Source organism: Camelus ferus, chromosome 6, assembly GCF_009834535.1.
Source record: "Camelus ferus isolate YT-003-E chromosome 6, BCGSAC_Cfer_1.0, whole genome shotgun sequence".
Classification (NCBI taxonomy): domain Eukaryota; kingdom Metazoa; phylum Chordata; class Mammalia; order Artiodactyla; family Camelidae; genus Camelus; species Camelus ferus.
In genome coordinates this window covers 22862105-22868104 of record NC_045701.1, presented here as the reverse complement: position 1 = coordinate 22868104, position 6000 = coordinate 22862105, and the positions used below count along the sequence as shown (strand labels likewise).

The 6000-nt window shown below is 39.7% G+C and overlaps 1 protein-coding gene and 1 non-coding gene across 3 annotated transcripts in view; one reads left to right on the top strand and one right to left on the bottom strand.

Annotated features, from left to right (window-relative positions):
* Positions 1 to 1776: 1776 nt before the first annotated feature.
* The window catches only part of KNL1 (kinetochore scaffold 1), a 49297-nt gene continuing 45073 nt past the window's right edge, over positions 1777 to 6000 (top strand). The window contains exon 1 of one of the 2 annotated variants that reach the window (XM_006176614.3): positions 1777 to 2221. The gene's annotated coding sequence lies outside the window, so the exon portion shown is untranslated. The other variant, XM_032481487.1, reaches the window with a different exon arrangement.
* Positions 1906 to 1987, bottom strand: TRNAS-GCU. The gene has a single exon. It is a non-coding gene; the product is annotated as a tRNA-Ser (tRNA).

The following is a 6000-nucleotide window of genomic DNA, read 5'->3' as shown; positions in this document are numbered from 1 at the left end:
CTGAGACCTGAAGGATGAAAAGGAGCAGGCCAGGCAGGGGTTGATGGGAAGGAGACGAGGAGCAGCAGGAGCATGTTCCAGGCAGAGGAGAGGGTAAAGCATCTGCAAAGGTCTTGGGGAGAGAGAGTAAGGTTTAGTTCAGGGAAAGGGAAAGGTCAGTGTCTCCAGGGCACTTTAGGAAAGTCCCTCAGGGGCTATTAGCCTTTTTTTTTGTGACATAGAACTTTGGCAGTCCTGGGAAACCTATGTGCCCCTTCTCAGAATATTGTTTTTAAATGCATAAAATTAAGTTTGTTAGAATACAAAGGCAAAGAATTAAGTTGGAATACAGTTATCAAAATATATTTTAAAATCTATGAACTAATAATATAATAATGTATATACTTCCTTATGAATGCATAGCATTAAAGATCTCATGGCAGGTCTAATAACTACCACTGTTTTGTAGTAGTAGTGATGAGGGTAGAGCAGTAACAGTAATGTAATATAACTGTATCTGTTATTTCTATTGGTGATAAAATCACAGGTAAGGTTAGCATTACTGTAGTTTGTTGCTTACTTTTATTGAAGGAAGTGCTTTCAATTAGAGATAAATGAAAATAAAGATGCATTTCTCTCCAGACCAAATAACCAATTGAATTCTACCCGTGAACCCCTTGGGAGTGTGTAGAACCCAGACAGAAACACTTCCTAACAGCACCTTAGCAAATGGATTGAAGAACAAGGCTGAAGATAGGTGCTGGGATGACCCTCAGGTCTCAGCCCAGAGAGGTATCAACATTCCCAAGGGCTATGGATTGACGAAGGAGAAGTGGAGCCTGCAAGCAGGGGCTACTTCCTTCCATTCTCAGGGCCGCAAACTTTGCTGAAGACACTTGGTGCCAGGTTCTGGGGTACCAAGCGGTGCAGAGAGAACGTGTAAACCATTACCACAAGGGATTGGTGAGCGCTGTTTACTAATTTCCAGTATCCTATAGGATGGTAGTTAGAGGCACCGACGTTCAATAGACTCGAGTTACAATGCCTTTTCTTCAATTACAGAAACTGTATAACCTTGAGCAAGTTTATCTTTCAGTGTCCTCATCTGCAAAATGGAGTAACAAAAATTTCTATCATGATCACAGGGTTATGGTGAGTTAAAGTCCCTGTTGTGGTGCCTGTTAAATGGATACTGGATGAACGAAGGTTGTTAAATGTGAATTGAATGAAACTGCCTGATAACCTTTCAAGAGAGGGAATTTCTCTATTCTTTACTTACTCCCTGTGTTTCCCTCTCTGCTTAAATCCAAAAGAGAAATTAAAACCTTCTCCTCTGGGAAGGTAGCTGTGTCTTCAGTCTCTGGCTTCTACAAACGACCAAGTTTCCACGTGTGTCAACATCTTTAAAGTTGTGTACTTTTCTTGAGCACCTGCAGCCTGCTGGCCGGCAGAGAATCCTCAACACTCTGTGTCTCGGAGCTTTTAAAGTGAAACCTGATGCTTTAAATGAAACCTGATTTTATTTCATAGTAAGGGCAGGTATTAAAAACCCTGCGTAAGAGTCCACAGTAATCGAAGCCCCTCAATCAGGAGCCAGGCTTATTAATATCGAACAGACCACCATTGGAACATATGGGAATATTAATAATCGTAAAATTCTATGCATTGTTGTTTACTTCATTAAAAAAGATACTAAGTTCATTTGAAAATTCTGATTCCCAGAAAATGTCTCTTTCCCTCCATTTTCTTTATCTATGAGGTCAGAATGCTCCAAAACGCCGTCTCTCAAAAGTTCAAGTCGGAGGTTGTTTGTGCTGGAGTAAATTGACTAGTAAATCATACCTATAATGAATATTTAACTGTTTCGACTCCGCAAGCAAAAGATCAGAGGTGGGGGGGGAAAAAAAAAAAAAAAAAGACTACCCTCGACGAGGATGGGATTCGAACCCACGCGTGCAGAGCACAATGGATTAGCAGTCCATCGCCTTAACCACTCGGCCACCTCGTCCCTGAAGCATACGTCTTCCCGGTAGCTATAGGGAGTAACACTAGGGGGATGTGACGCAACCTGATGGAAGCCGCCATTTTGTACGGAAGCAAAGACTCGATCACTTTTATAGGAAGAAATCAAAAGAAGATGGCCGCTCCCATGATGTGTGGGATGAAGAGGAAGAGACAAAGAAAATTTCAGTAGAAAATTAGATTACCTTGAAGTAAATAAAATTGGCATACAGGATGAGAAGTAAGTTTGATTAAAGGAGCCTTAGGAGGGCTCTGGAGTCTAAGGGGCGGAGCCGACGCAATGAGCGGCTCTGCGCATGCGCTTCAGCTAGGCGGTTACATTTGAATGCTTCACTGAGGTAGTCGGACGTTGTGAGTTGACGTCGAGGAGTGGCGGCGAGCTGCCTCTCTGAGAAGCGTGTGGACCCCAAACAAGTCTGAGAAGAATTTGTGAAGCCTTTGGGACGTGGCGGGTAACTTCCGTCCTGGGTTTTGGGAGTGGAGAACTTTAGGTTTTGTCTGAGCGGTCTGAAGGCCCCGCCGTGGCGGTGGGGGGACGCTCCTTCTGCCCGGCGTCCTCGGAACGCGCTGGGCTCAGAGTAGACGCTTCTTTCTGGGTGCGGGGCTCTTTTCTTTTCTCACCTTGGCCTGCACGTCGTGCCGCCGCCTCCTCCCTAGGGTTCTCCATCCGCACCTGGGCCTCACGGGCGGTCCGGGATTGCTGGCCCGCGGCTCTCTCGGCGTCCCAGCCCGCGGCGCCACACCCCGCCATCTTCCGTCAGGGTTCCGGGACTCTTAATTGTTTCTTTTCCCTGGGTAACTGACGGCTGTTTGCATTTCTTACTCAATCTTTTCTTAGCTATAAATGAAATGACAGCAATAAGTGATTTTGAACACTCGACTTGTAATTTGTTTACAGTGTCTGATCCGAGTTCTGGCAGCACTGAGCAGATTTGGGGTTTCCTGCAGATGTAACAGTAACAAGTAAAGCCATTATCAGTACGCCGCAAATAAGTTTTAAAAACTCTTCTATTACTAGGCCAGAGTTAAAGAACCTTTTCTTGCTGCTTGTCTCCATATAGAATTTAAGAAAAAAGTTTTAAAGATACAAATATTGCTGACTGGAGTTTTAAAGATAGGTTTATAGAGATATGACAGAGAGAAACAATGCAGAGCTTACTCTAGTTACTAAGATTGAAGTTTTCAGTTGAATTGGATTAATCGAATTCCTGAGACAGGTATTGGGTTCCTTGTTGTGCTAGTGCTGGAAGCGGATGATTCACTCCCTCATCTACAATTTACAGTTCAGAAAGGGAAATGATTAGTATACACAAATAACTGTAAAACAAGACAATGTAAATTATCATAGGACATTCTAAAGGAGTGTGGGAGCACAGAAAAGGGGATCTTATTTGATGCTTTTTGGCAGTGGAGACTAAAGGAGGCTTCTTGGAGAAAGTGGCATTTGAGGTGGAACTGGAAAGAAAGAGTGACTTAAGGAGATGAGGAGTTAGTGTACTGTAAGATTTTGCTAATTAAACATTGGGTTCAAAGCAGTATAATTCTTCATTATGTGAATGGCTGGATATGTTTACAAAATGACAGATAGATGTAAACTGAGTAAAATTGTTTGGAGTGGTAGCATTAATGATGTGTTTGATGCTAAGAAAGAGACACCAGAAGATACTCTACATATTGATAGTAGGACAGTGCTGTCCAATAAACTTTTCAGTGGTAATGTAATGTTTTATTTCTGCACTGTCCACCACAGTACTCATTAATCAGAAGTGACTATTGAGGACCTGAAATATGTCTATTGTGACTGACGAACTGTGTTTTAAATTTTACGTCATTTTAATTAATTTAAATTTCAATAGCTGCTGTAGTTGACAGTACAGGTCAAGAGCCTGTATCTTTGGACACTATGAAATATATTAACTCTAGATAGTGGTAGTGTAAATGAAGGAGTGGACAAATAAACAGGTAGTAAATATTTCAGGCTTTACAGTCTCCATGGTCTGCATGATCTCTGTCACATTTCTTCTTTCCTTACTTTTTGTTTTGTTCTCTACAACCCATTTTAAACATAAAAAACTATGGTTAAGGACCCATTTGGCCCAGCAGCAGTAGTTTATGGACCTCTGGATTATTTAGACATGTAGTTCCCAAACTTTCTTGGCTCATGGTGCCCTTAGGCCAATAGAAATACCTAGCAGTTCCATTTATTAAGTGATTAGGTCCCAACAATTTTAAAAGTTATTATTAAGTTGTTCTAGCCACTTAGTAGCCATTTGGGGAAAAAAAAAAAAAAATATATATATATATATATATATACACACACACATAAATTGAAGGAAAAAGACCTTTATTCTTAAATAATCAGAATTATTTACTAATTGGTATGTGCGCCTGTTGAATACTGCACACCTTTCAAATCTGTAAATCAGATTGGGTACTGGCACACTCATTTCCCGTACCTCATTGATAAGAAAAAGTACTTGATTTATATCACAGCAACTGCCAAAAATCCAGCTTTGCAATAATATGTACCAAAAAATATATATATAATGAGAATGGGTACTGTTTTGAGCTAACAGTGTCTGATAGATGTTGATAATTGTTTCTCTCAAAAATTTAAAGTATCCAGGATACCTTTGTGATTATGCTGTAGCATCCCTGTGTACCAGTGCACAGTTCTGGAACCAATCAATAATCAATTAATCTGGCAGTGATCAGAAATTCAAACATGACAGTGTTTTACAAGTTCAGCTTAATGTGAAAATCTGGGGTCTCCTATTTCTTTTGGAGGTGGAACTTACAGTAATGTAACAAATAGAATATTTTAAAAGGAAGACTTAAATAAGCTTTGAATCTCATCACCTAATTAAGTGCCAACTGGTCTGCAGTTTACATAGGAATGAATATTTCAAACAATGAAGATGTTTAGGTGATCCTGAATTGATAGTATTTAATATTTTTATCCTGTGAATTTGAAATATGTCACTAAATTTGAAAATATTCCCCAAAGTAGAAAAAAATATACAAGACATTGATCGTAAAGGTAACTTTAAAGAATTGTTTCTTAATTAGTCATTCAACAAATATTTATTGAGCTTCTTTAATTTACAAAGCAGTGTGCTAGTTTCTCAGAATATAACAGTAAACATTAGAGACACCAGCCCTGTTCTTATAGAGTTTACTGTTGGAGCAAGTATATGTCGATGCAAATAATCAATAACCAATCTATAATAAGAACAGAAGAGAGTTTTATTTGAGCCAAACTGAGGACTATAGCCTGGGAGACAACCTCTCAGGTAACTCTGAGGAACTGTTCTGGAAAAGCGTGTTTTTTTCAGCACAGTTTTATATCTTGTCAGAACAAAGAACATCAAACATGATAGGGCTACATGCCTTCAAATTTTCAAAAAAAAAAAAAAAAAAGGTTAGCACACACAGCAAATCAGTGTGTCGTTGGCACCTGAGAAAGAAGCCTTATCATTGAAGGAGTACTAGCACTGATATCCCAGGAAAGGAGGTATTTATCTCTATCTTCAAAACGGATATTCTATACTTAGGGACAGTGCACCCTTTTCTTTAATGGTTAAAGCAGATGCACAATGTATGTTTGATAAGCCACAAGGTAGGCTGTTCTAGTTAGCATAAAGCTCAAGCCAGATCTTGTATAACCCAGTGACTTCACCATACTTCAGTATGGTAGTTTGGGAAGATAACAGGAATAATTAAATTATGTAACATACTTTTAAATTACAGTTGTGGTAATGCTACAGAGGAGACATAACAGAGTGCTACAAAGAGTGCTTTTCTTGGCTTTCTTGCCAAGAGAGAATAGCAAATGTATATTTAATGTCTTGAGAAAGAGTTTTGTGTGTGCAGGAATAGAAATGCCAATGTGGCTAGCATGGACTTAGGAAGACAGTGGTATGAGATGAAGTCTGAGAGGTAAGCAGGAACCAGATCTTGTAGAGCTTTATAGGTCCTGATAAAGAGTTTATTCTCAGT